Here is a 13,746-nt window from a genome sequence, read left to right on the forward strand (position 1 = left end):
CAAAATAGCAAAGTATTTTGTAGGTTTGATATGAAATCTGGATACTACCAAATATAGATCCAAGAAGAGGATAGACACAAAACTACCTTCACATGCCCTATAGGTTTTTATCAGTGGAAGGTGGTTCCATTTGGCCTCAAAAATGCCCCTGCATTCTTTCAGAGACGAATGGATTTTATTTTTGGGAAGTATGATTTTATTGTAACATATATTGATGATATTCTTGTACATAGTCCAGATCTTGAAACACATTTCAAGCATTTAGAATTTTCTTTTAGTGAAGTTCAAAAGCATGGTATAGTCCTTTCTGAGAAGAAGATGGTTTTATTTCAAGACAGTATAGATTTCTTGGGGATTAATGTTGTTAATGGGCAAATTCAAATGCAACCCCATATTCTTACTAAACTGTCTCAGTTTCCAGATGAATTAAAAGACACTAAAACTATTCAGATATTTTTAGGTGTCTTGAATTATGTGCACAGATATATTCCCAGATTGTCAGAAAAGACAGCTCCGATTAGAAAACATCTTCGAGAAGGATGGTCAGCAGAAGCCACTGCAGCAGTTAAAGAACTCAAATCAGAATGTCAACAACTTCCAAAGCTTCAACCACCAGGTGATGGCCTTCTGATTTTACAAACTGATGCTTTTGATAATTTTTGGGCAGCTGTTCTTTTTGAGAGAAGGAAGAATGAAGATGGAAAGGAAGAAGAAATACTTTGTGCCTATGCATCAAGTGAATTCTCTCCTAGTCAAAAGAATTATTATATTGTTGAAAAAGAAACTTTAGCAATATTTAATGGGATACAGAAATTTGAATTATATCTGGCACCTGTGAAGTTTCTTATAAGGACTGACTCTATGAACTTCAAATATTTCTTATCTGCCAAAATTTCAAGGCAACTTGCTAGAGGAAGATTACTCTCATGGTAGATTTGGTTTCAACAATTTGACTTTGATGTTGAATGGATACCTGGTAACTCTAATTTTTTAGCAGATTCTTTAACTAGAGATATGAATAAAGCTTTTGTCACAATTCCAGGAAGCGCAATTTGACTTTGATGTTGAATGGATACCTGGTAACTCTAATTTTTTAGCAGACTCTGCAACTAGAGATATGAATAAAGCTTTTGTCACAATTCCAGGAAACTTTTTTATAATACCAGGAAAAGGACCCCAAGATGATAATTTCAGCACTTTTGTCGATAGATTCAGACTCCTTGAAAATCATGCAAATCATTTGATAGAGGAAATCAAGAAAGTTGTAGGTCTGCGATTAAGGAGAAATCAGTGGATTCAATGATGTCAAGCATGGCAGTCTAAAAATGTTGGCATATCTTTGGGACTAGATGCTAATTTGGTAAAAATCTATCCTTTGCCCAGCATGTAGGTAAAGATTTATTTTAAAATCCTATCAGATATCTGGTCTTCTCAATTCACTGAAAACATGATTTGGATCTTAAAGGTATTAAATTACTATAAATTGATTGCTAGAGTGGATTTTGCATTAAGTATATATAAAAGAGCCCAAATGCTAGATTTAGAAGCCATTCCAATCAAAGCAGACCTAGAAAAATATCTTTTGTCACTAAGGATTCCTGATATTTTTGAAGAACTAGAAGCATCCTTTTTACAGAGAAATGATGAAAACTATGCCCCTAATGATACTTTCCCTCAATATGAAATTTTTGAAAATTTTGCTGATTGGGAGATCAAGGGAGGATTTTGCAGAAAAAAGCCATCTACTAGGACATCCCAATGCATCCAGAGAACTCTACAGTACCTAAGGACTTTCTCATCTCCTTGGGATTATCAAAGTTTATGACTCAGAGAAGATATTTCCCCAAATCCGTTTTCACAGGTTTTCTGTCATGAAGTTACAGGAGAAATTAAGACCAGTAATAATATCGAAAGAATTAAACAACTGGCTCTTTGGTTTAAAGATTTTGGGATGTTGAAGCTAATTGAGAAAAGACAGGTGTTGCTGCAATTAGATGAACTTCAAGGTGAACCAAAAGTTTTATGCTTTATGATTAATCAAATAGCGTTAATTACAATTAGTATTATTTCAGGAAACTGGAATAATAATGTCATTCATCTTATCAGTTTATTGTTGTCAAACAAAATTTGTACTTCAATGATCTTCGAACTAGGATGGCAATCAAAAGCATTAATAAATGAAAACTGTAGATTATGGGTGCAACATGCAATTGAAACTTCAACTAATATGTTCCAGATCTTCAAGTGGGAGCTTCTAGATGGCATTGAGTTGGCAGTTCAGCCTTCTCCATCATTTCGAAAAGTTTTTAAAGATTCCTTTCTAGACATTGATATCAGTCCCTTATCATTTCTAAACAAGTGGGAAAAACAAGAGGTGATGTTTACCCCACAACAACCAAATCTTCACAAAATAAAAGTAAATCAGAATCAAGGACAAACATCAAAAGCATCTCCAGATAACAACAAAACAATACCAGCAGATGCTAAAGGAAAAAGTAAAGTTGAGGAATCTACTTTTCAGGCCTTTCAGGACAGCTATCCAGATGCACAGGATCCGCATGATTTCAGTTGGGACAAAGAATACTCAAAGTTGATGGAATACAACTATCTCATGAGTCTTGAAAAGAAAGCATTTGAACGACAGTTGTCCTCTGATGATAATGATGATGATTACGATTCTGACTGAAGTCCGAAAGGATACTGGTAGAATCTTTGTACAACAGAATCTAGACTTAGCTAGCAATGTGATAATATGATCACATGTTGTAGCTAATGTAATTATTGTACCGGAAAGGTTGAGTAGACACCGTCGGTGAAATGAATACCGATAAGACCCTCAATTATTTCCCCTTTATGTCATGTCTTAGATAGGTTTAGATTCTCTAAGGAGGTTATAAAAGAAAGATCAATGGAAAGAAGCCCACAAGGTTGGACGGAGTGCTTCTTGATCTTGATCTCGTATTGTAATCTTTCAAGCTCTGTAATTTTTCTCTTTGAATTAATATCGAAGCCTACTGGGCTGCCTGTCTGAGGACAGTTTCTGTCATCCAAAAGAACCTGGAACTATAAGGCGAAGGCGTTTGAAGACCCATGGAGAGAGGTCATAGTGCGCGTGCATGTTCGGTTGAGGAGAAGAAACTCGTGTTTCAGAACTACTATTCAATAATCTTCGAATCTATTTTGAAGTAAGTCTTACTCTACTTGAGTTCCCATATTTTTGGATGAAGTTGAAAGTAGCGCAAGTCTGAATTCCTTATTTGCATTATTTCGTCATGTAGATGACCCAATCCACTTTGAAGATGTAGTCAAAGAAGAAAAATGGGTTGCAGCAATGGAGGAAGAAATAGAAGCAATAAAAAGGAATGACACATGGGAGTTAGTGAGCCTTCCAAAACGAAAACATGTCATTAGAGTAAAATGGGTCTATAAGACCAAAAGCAACATTGAGGGAAAGATTGAAAGGCACAAAGCAAGACAAGTTGTCAAAGGATACATGCAGCAGAATGGAAGAGATTACGTGGAGACATTCGCGCCAGTTGCGTGGATGGAAACAGTGCGCGTAGTTGTGGCGATTGTTGCGCATCACAAATGGAGAGTATATCAAATGGACATAAAATTAGGATTCTTGAATGGAGTGCTGAAAGAGGAAGTGTATGTTGCACAACCACCTCGTTATGAGGGATAAGGCCAAGAAGACAATGCATATAGGTTGAGAAGAGTTCTTTATGGGTTGAAGCAAGCACCGCGCACATGGTACAATAGGATATATGCTTACTTGTTGGACAATGGTTTCGACAAATGTGATGGTGAGCCTACTCTCTACATCAAAGAGAGCAAAGGTAAGATTCTCGTTGTCGTCTTATATGTAGTTGATTTGATTTTAATTGTTAAGATAGATATAAATTAATATAATAATTAAATAATAAAATATTTATATTTTAATTGTTTTTTATTTTTTAATATTTAATAAATTAAAACTTTAAAATATAAATTGATGTATTAATAAAAAAACAATTTTTTATTATTTTTATTTTTCCAAAAAAATTAATGAAATATTTATATTTTAATTGTTTTTTATTTTTTCAATATTTAATAAATTAAAACTTTAAAATATAAATTGATGTATTAATAAAAAGGCAAGTTTCTTTTATTTTTATTTTTCCAAAAAAAAATTTGAAATATTTATATTTTATTTTTTTTGAAATATATATATATATATATTTTAATATTTCATAAATTAAAACTTTAACATTTATATTGATGTATTAATAAAACGACATGTTTCTATTATTTTTATTTTTCCAAAAAAAATATATTTCGTTATTTATTGATATTCTTACTAACAGCAATATCTTAAAATGAAATATTTGTATTTTAATTTTTTTATTTATTCTAATATTTAATATATTAAAATTTTAAAATATAAATTGGCATATTACTAAAAATAAAAAGATATGTTTTCATTATTTTCCAAAAAAAAAATATATTTAGTTTTTTTAGGGATATTTGCATAAATAAGAATATTGTAAAAGATAAGTATGGAGGACTATCACTATAAATTTATCTTAATTACGGATCATATTGGACGGTCCGTTTAATGAAGAGACATTTTTCTCACAAAAATAATTTTAAAAACTAAATTATATAACAAATGTCTTATTAAACTATAAAGTGTGGATAGTTATAAAAACTAAATTATATAACAAATGTTCTATTACAATATAAAGTGTATAATAGTTATAAAATATTATTATGCTTTTAAATTTTTGTAATAAAGTGTATAATAGTTATAAAATATTATTATGCTTTTAAATTTTAATATTATTTTTTATCAATTTTTTTACATTGAGTTATTTTTTAATATAAATATCAATATTATAAATTAAAATATAAATAATTGAATTAGAATTATTATAAAAAATTTAAGAGTTTTTGGAATTTTAATTTAATTATAAATAATTTAAAATTTAGATAATAAAAAATTAGTTTCAATCAAATATTTTTAATAGTAAATAAACATAGATAGAAATTTATATTAAACTTTAATTTTGAGAAGAATCTTCGGCGAAAATCACATAGAGATATTTTTGTCGACAGGAACCAACCAGTGTGGTTCATCGTAGGACAAGTTGAATGAGCAGATCTTGCTATGCATTATAAATAGATCCGGCAGAATATCCAATGACCAGGACAAGTTGAATGAGCAGATCTTGCTATGCATTATAAATAGATCGGGCAGAATATCCAATGACCAAATTTCCAGATCAGGTAACGACTAAAATGATAACAGCTAGATTGACCAGGAAACGGCTAGTTAGACTATGAAGGGCATAATTTATTTAAATAAGTAAATTCAGTTATTAATTTCCTTATAAATGGACAATTTTATAAATGTAAATATATGTTAGAATAAGCAAGTTAATATATTATAATTATAAAATAAATCAAGTCATAGAGAATAGTTAATTATATTTTAATTAAATATAAGTTAACTATATTTTAAATCAAATATAAGTTGAAGGGACATTTAAATCTTAATTTAAATTAAGAAAATAAATGAATAAAATAATTAGTTATCAAAAATGTTTATAAATATTAGTTAGTTGAATAAGTTAAAAATAAAATAATCTATAAATAGTTAATTCTATTTTAAAATATAAGCTAAAGGACATATATTTATGAATATATATTAAAATAAATAGATTAGTATCAAATTCGTAGTCAAAGTGTATCTCTATAAAAATATTAGAGAAATTGCAATATTAATTAATAGTTTATTAAGGGGAAAAAATAGTTAAAATAAATAAATAAAATAAGTAGATTAATTAATTAATTATATAAAAAAAAATTAAATAGTCAAAAATAAATATTAGAGAATTCAAGTATTAGAGAAAATACAATACTAAAAAAAATAATAATAAATAAATAAAAATAAAAAATAAAAAATAAAATATTAATATTAATTTAAAAGTCAAAGAGTTTAAATATATAAATATTAGAGAATTCTTTTTTTTAGTATTGTATTTTTTTCTAATACTTGAATTCTCTAATATTTATTTTTGATTATTTAATTTTTTAATTTTTTTTAAACTATTTTTTCCCCTTAATAAACTATTAATTAATATTGTAATTTCTCTAGTATTTTTATAGGGATACTCTTTGACTATGAATTTGATACTAATCTATTTATTTTAATATATATTCATAAATATATGTCATTTAGCTTATATTTTAAAATAGAATTAACTATTTATAGATCATTCTATTTTTAACTTATTCAGCTAACTAATATTTATGAACATCTTTGATAACTAATTACTTTATTTATTTATTTTCTTAATTTAAATTAAGATTTAAATGTCCCTTTAACTTATATTTTATTTAAAATATAGTTAATTTATATTTAATTAAAATATAATTAACTATTCTCTATGACTTGATTTATTTTATGATTATAATATATTAACTCGCTTATTCTAACATATATTTACAATTATAAAATTCTCCATTTATAAGGAAGTTAATAACTGAATTTACTTATTTAAATAAATTATGCCCTTCATAGTCTAACTAGCCGTTTCCTGGTCAATCTAGTTGTTATCATTTTCGCTGTTACATGATCTGGAAATTTGGTCATTGGATATTCTGCCCGATCTATTTATAATGCATTTACCTGATCTGGAAATTTGGTCATTGGATATTCTACTTGATCTATTTATAATGCATAGCAAGATCTGCTCATTCAACTTGTCTTGACAATGAACCACACTGGTTGGTTCAAAACGCGTCAACAAAAATATCTCTATGTGATTTTCGCCGAAGATTCTTCTCAAAATTGATATGAATCACAGAAGCCTAAATTCATTAATTAAACTTTAATATTTATAATCATATAATTGTTTTTAATGAAAAATTCTAATTGTTACAATTTTTTTATTTACAATTTTTTTTTTTCCCATTTAATAAAAAAAATTTGAATGTTACGAATTTGGGGGAGGGGCGATTTTTTCATGTTCATCGTTATTTCTGAGGAGAGACGATTCGATTCATTTTCATTGTTATTTTTGTCTTTGCTTCACGCATTAGACAGAGGTTCAGAGCTCGACTTAGCGCGATTCGATTCATTTTCATCGTTATTTTTGTATGTCTTTGTTTGAATGTAGGCTGTGTACTGATCAAATGGCTCATTGGCGTTGCGTTGTACTTCACACCTCTTCTTGAACATTTTTGGTGATGGAGAAAATGGATCAAGAAAACATGAATTTTGGACATGTCTCTGCACTTCTCTTCCATGGTATGCATATAGGTGGCCTTGTATAACTCGATCGGGAAGCCAAATCCATGATGTAGGGTATGATAAAGCAATGCGCAATGAGATACTGAATGTATATAGTAAGAGGGTGGTATCATTCTGGCCAATTTCGTTGTCCACTGCAGGGGAATCGCATGAACGAAATAAGCGTGATTATGTAAATTCCTATTCCTGATGCATCGATTGTGGAATGTGAAGAATAGCACTGGCAAAGCCAACCCAAAGCATGTATTCAGTGTTCACATGGTTAAAGCCAAAAGGAGAGCTCCATAGTATTTAAGAGCATTATAATTTTTATGAGGGTAGATCTATTGATTTGTGTGAAGTTAGTCTGATAAAATTTCATAGGAAAGGTTAAGGATGAGATTTATTGATTTGTGTGAAGTTAGTCTGATAAAATTTCATAGGAAAGGTTAAGGATGAGATTTATTTTCGAGGGAATTAAATTATTTTAATTTTCAGGATAACATCTTATTAGTAGGTAGATTATTCTTTCATTCAATATTGAGATTGCCTCCTACTTAGATTCAACCTCATTTGGAAAAAGAATAAAGAAAATATCAATATTAACATACAACTATATAAATTAAATGATGGCTGATCAATCAAATATTGTGTCATTTGTCATTTATTTGTTTTGTTGGTTTAAATATTGTATATAAATGTTTATATCAATCAAATATTATGTATCATTATAGAAATCTAGGTAAGAAAATATGATTTGAAATTTTTTTATTTTATTTATTTGTTTTGTTTGTTTTAATAGTGTATATAAATGTGTATATCTATTCAATAATATATTTTATTTTTATACTAAGAATTTATGATATCATAGTAGAAATCTAGGTAAGAAAATATGATTTCATTTTTTTATTTCATTTATTTGTTTTGTTTATTTAAATAGTATATATTACTAAAAATATTTTCAAATATTTAAATATAAAGCATTCATAATTTTATATTTTTGTTAAAAATGAAAAAATTGAAAACTACTATGAAATGAACACACCTATAGACATAAATATGTGAAATTACACTGGGTTTCAATTTTTCACACGAAATTACAAGACGTCGACAAACCTTGTTCTTATAATCGCAGTAGATGGCAGTCAGTGGCAGTCAGCGGAGTCGACAAGGGTAGTTGAAAATTAATGGCAGATTACTGTAGAAACTACGGCAACAAGGTTGTATAAATTTTCATGTTTGTGAATGAAATGATCAAGCTCTCCTGGAGAGTCGTACCAGTTCAATCAACTGGTATCAGAGCAGGTTTGACTTTCGACAAACCCTATTCTTATAACGGTGGTAGATGGAAATGAGCGACAGTCAGCGGAGTCGGCAAGGGTAGTTGAAAATTAATGATAGATTACTGTAGAAACTATGATAGCCAAGATGTATAAATTTTCATGTTTGTGAATGAAATGATCAAGCTCTCATGGAGAGTCTTCCCAGTTCTATCAACTAGTATGAAAGCCACTTCCGCTGTGTAGACTAAAGCTATGAGGAGGGCGTATCCAACTCCTATGCCGGCCACAGATACGAAGTGAAGGCGTGAAGCTGTGCGAAAGTAAGTCAAGTGTTGGAGCTTGGCGGACGTTGGTGTTGGCTTCCCTCTCATCTGCAGAGGTGAAGTGTTGCGCTGCCGAGCCAAGGGCTACGTGAAGAGTGGAATGGTTGAGGAGCGTTGAGTTGAAGTTGAGCTATTTTATTGGCTAAATATTGGTTCGACTTGTCACTGCCGTAGTCACTGAGGGATTTGCGTCTGGTTCAGCCTTTCCGGATCTATGTGTGGTTAAGGAGCTACTGGTCAAAAGAGAGTGATATGAGTTGTGAATAAGTGCTTGCTTGGAGGCACAAAACTGCAGATGCATGTTGTGTAGAAGACGTCCATATAGCGAGTCTGTTGGAAGCCGTGATGCTTGGTCGACGGCCCAGATCTCCGACTAGCGGAGGTGGACGAGCAACGCGATGGCGCCACCTAGGGACTCCACCTGGAGGAAGGCCGACAATGACAGATGTTCATCTGAAGCAGAGTCAAAGCACTGGATGCAGTTGTCGAGGACAGGGCTGATGTATGGGATATGTGCGGGAGCCCGTAAAAGAAGCCGTGGCCTTGGTGGTCGAGGGCGTAAACGCAGAGCCCCCCTGGACGATGGAGCACGTGAAAACCGCTACAAAGCTTTTAAGTGCTACTAGAGTACCGAAATTGAAACCTCCAACAGTTGGAGGGGGCGGTGAATCCTTGGGAAAGAGCTCGTGGAGCTAAGGAGTGTTGGGCAGGCTGAGCTTCAAGAAGTTTGAAGGCTGAAAAGGGCATTGTAGCTCATGTAGTGTGGAATTATTAAACAGTGATAGCCTAGGAAGAGGCATAAAGGAGCTGTTTGGGGAAATAGCCAGCATAGACCATGGGACAAAACATAGTTAAGAAGAGCGTTGTTAAAAGGTTGTGTGGAGAAGCAGAGAGTGTAGACCATGGGACAGAGCATGGTTAAGAAGAGAGTTGTTAAAATGTCACCTTGTGTGATGAGACTCACTACCAGAACCTGTGGAGCTTTGTTTGGTCTAGTGTTGTCTAGAAGAGGGCATAACAGTGAGCCTGGGAGCATGTAAGGTCACAGCCAGAGTTTTACGCTCGATGGTGTGCAGAGTTGTGGGCTCTATGGTGTGAAGAGCCAGAGAAGGGCTCGATAGTGGTGAAGGGCAAGTGGAGTCTGCCCTGTTGTTGACACTGTTGGAAAGCGTTATTTCCAGTGGAGTGTCTGCTGACGAGGGTTGTGCTGCCCATGATGCCTGTGTGGTACAAAGAGTATCCAGTGGAGTGTTGGCAAATAAGAGTGTCTGCAACAGAGTGTCCCCTGATGAAGATTGCGTCGATCGTGACGCCTGTGTGGCGTAGATCCAGTGGAGTGTTTGTAGATAAGAGTGTCTACAACCGAGTGTCTGTTGATGAATATTGTGTCAACTGTGACGCCTATGTGGCATAGATCCAGTGGAGTGTTGGCAGATAGGAACGTCTACAACCAAGTGTCTGCTGATGAATATTGTGTCGACCATGACCCCTACATGGCGTAAATCGAGTTGAGTGTTGGCCGATAGGAGCATTTGCAACTGAGTGTCTGCTGATGAATATCGTGTTGACTGTGATGCATGTATGGTGCAGATATATCCAATGGAGTGTTGGCACATAAGAGTTTCTGCAATCGAGTGTCCAGTGATGAAGATTGTGATGCTTGTGTGACATAGATCCAGTGGAGTGTTGGCAGATAAGAATGTCTGCAACTGAGTGTCTGCTGATGAAGACCGTAATGCCTATGTGGCATAGATCGCAGAGAATATCCTATGGAGTGTTAGCAGATAGGAATGTATGCAACACCGTGTCCATTGAAGAGAGTTGTGGTGGGTGAATCAACAACAAAAATGATAGCCCCCTTATCAAGTTTTTTTTTATCTACTGTTGTAAGCCTTAGTTGAGACTAAGACCACCAGGCACTTTAAAATTTAGGCCGTCATGATTAAAGGGAGGTTTGTTAGAGTATTAATCAAGACATTGACAAAACCTATTCTTATAACTGTGGTAGATGGGGCAAGGGTAGTTAAAAATTACTAACAAATTACTGTACAAACTACGATAACCAGGATATATAAATTTTCATATCTGTGAATGAAATGATGAAGCTCTCATGAAAAGTCTTCCCCGTTCCATCACCTTCAAATTCGGTGATAAGCTCCATAAGCCTTAACCTATTCCTTTCAATCTCGATGATAAGCTCCATAAGCCTTGAACCTTTCCTTTTCTATGTTACTTTTAAACCCGTGGCATGTGGAGACATTTTTATGATTATTATTATGGATTGTGGTAAAATATAGTGTTCAAATTCACTTCAAATATGCACAACATTTATGGAGTAACCAAGACGGAATACGACAAGTGTGTGATGACTAGCTCCCTCGAAAAATATGAGACAGGTTCAGCCAAGAAAATGAAAGACGAGTTCGGCCATGTAATTAACAGATCGCTATCAGGCAAAAAACAAATAAAAGACTGTTTGAAGAAAGAAAATAAAGCGCCAGAGATATGGGCTATTCTTCAATCATTAATAGGAACACGATAGAAGTACTTAGATCATTTGAATATTTCATGCCAACCCAACTTAACAAAAGATGTTCACTACTACATGTAGGGGGGTTTTAAGACAATATTTGAGTCAATTGTCTTAACTCAAGACAAAAAGAAACTTGTGTATTGTCTTAAATATTGTCTCTAAGCGGGTGTCTCAAAATATAATGTCTCAAAAATTTGTCTCTATAAAGACAATATAGAATACATATTATTATTGTCTCTATAAAGACAAGAATTATTGTCTATTAAGAGACAATTTGATTTGTCTCTCTAGAGACAATTTCATTTCTCTCTAGAGACAACTTCATTTATGTCTCTTTAGAGACAATTACATTTTTGTTTTTTTACACAAAATTCCATAATTCAAACTATTGTATCTCTAGAGACAATATAAAAAATTATTTAAAAATAAATAAATGTCCATAATTCAAACTATTGTCTCTCTAGAGACAATATAAAAAATTATTTAAAAATAAATAAATGTCCATAATTCAAACTATTGTCTCTCTAGAGACAATATAAAAAATTATTTAAAAAAAAATAAATGTCCATAATTCAAACTATTGTCTCTCTAGAGACAATATAAAAAATTATTTAAAAAAAAATAAATAAAATCATTTTGAATGTCTGCTGGTCATGCCTTCCATTATGTCTATCGATCCGAATAATTTTCTTAGCCTGAATAGAAGATTCTTCAACCACGCTTCTGTATTCTGCTCTATAACCACAAGGCCTCTTGTTTTGGCCCCATTGTAGGAGAAGATCTCCTCATTCTGCAACGCAATGCCTTGAGGGCTGGTTTTCTTGGCTAGTCTTTCTATCTTCACTCTTCTCACAGAATGGTTCCGAAATGGAGTTTATGTATTCGAGAGCTTTTTGGTGGTTCCCTTTGCTGCTTGTCAATGACCCTCCTTTCGTCCTTACTGTCTTTCTTCCAAAAGGGTACTGGGATAGATCCCATTTAAAATCCTTCCATTCTCGAGGTTTTCTTCCTTCTTTCATAGCTTCACATGTGTCTTTTTTGCATTACTCATCGGCATAGAATCCGTGCTAGCCCCTTGATCTCTGCACAGAGGAATCACGGGTGTAACATAAATTTTTGGCCACAGATTTAGTTTGCAGGTTGAACAGGACAAAATATATGCAACAGAGCTTCATTTTAGAACATATAGGCCACCTTCAATTAGACTCCAAAAGTAAATCTGGTGCACATATTCATCAGTTGTTGGAACTGTAATTGTCTTCAGCAGATAACTTGGCAGGGCTTAAAAAAGCAACATAGCCAAAAAATGGATATGAATACTTCTTATGAATAGCTCTCAGCTTATTTCCTCTCGCATTTAGGTGAAAATCAACCATGAAATACGCACATTCCCTGGAACAATGCACATAAATGTTATTACCTCAATGTACAGAGTTAACAAAATGTGTGTACGCCTCCAGATGCTTAGTATTCACGTTAGTATTAGATAAATGTTCAATTCAGACAGGGTGTTAGTAGCTGAGTTCCAACATATAGTTGATCAAGACATAATGTTCTGGCCATAGCTGATCAACAATGCCTACCTGGAATTGATGAAGAAATCTAAAATGTCCAGGAGTAGGATTTCTTTAGAAGGGTAAAATCACTAAAAGCATGATCCTTTAAAAATTTTAAGGCTTACTTCAGGTCTGCTTCAGAGTAGCATGTATGAAGGGTAAGTGTTTTGTTCCAACATGGATCCTTCCTCAAAGTGCATCGAGCAGTGTAGACAGCAGCAACAACAAGCATTGATGGACTGTACTTGCTCATTATGTACTGAAGGAAACACAGTTCAACCAAGAAGAATGCCAAATTCTCCATCTGAATAATAGATAGTATGACTTGTCAGTACAACAGGGTATTATTAGGAATACAATGAAGAAAATTAATTTAAAACATGAATGCTAGATTTTATGAAGAATTTTTGAAAGTAGATTTGATCAATGCTACACAGGGTACTTTCAACAATATAAAAAGTGGTGTCATTCAAAACTTTACCACTTTGTTGGAATCAGATGCTATTAGAAACCTGAGGAGGAATACATATGGAGTGGGAACTGTAAGCTTGAAGTTCAGTTGCTTTAATATCGTAGACTCCTACGAAGAGTTATTATCAATTGATCAGTCAATCTGAATGTTTGGAGACTATGTTGCAATCAATGACAAATAATTATCAATTAGAGCTAATTACCATGGCCACTATCTGTTCTGACGTGCATTCATTTGGGAAGATGCAGATGAAGTCATTGACCTGTAACCAAGTATAAACCAGCTCTTATCAATATTATGTTA

General features: G+C 32.8%; 1 protein-coding gene across 1 annotated transcript in view; it reads right to left on the reverse strand.

Annotated features, from left to right (window-relative positions):
- The window catches only part of LOC149183164 (PR5-like receptor kinase), an 83,199-nt gene that overhangs the window by 20,795 nt on the left and 48,658 nt on the right, over window positions 1-13,746 (reverse strand). The gene's annotated exons all lie outside the window — the stretch shown is intronic.

Source organism: Pinus tabuliformis, chromosome 3_2, assembly GCF_031772625.1.
Source record: "Pinus tabuliformis cultivar Carrire ecotype Pingquan chromosome 3_2, CPIR1, whole genome shotgun sequence".
In the NCBI taxonomy this organism is placed as follows: Eukaryota; Viridiplantae; Streptophyta; class Pinopsida; order Pinales; family Pinaceae; genus Pinus; species Pinus tabuliformis.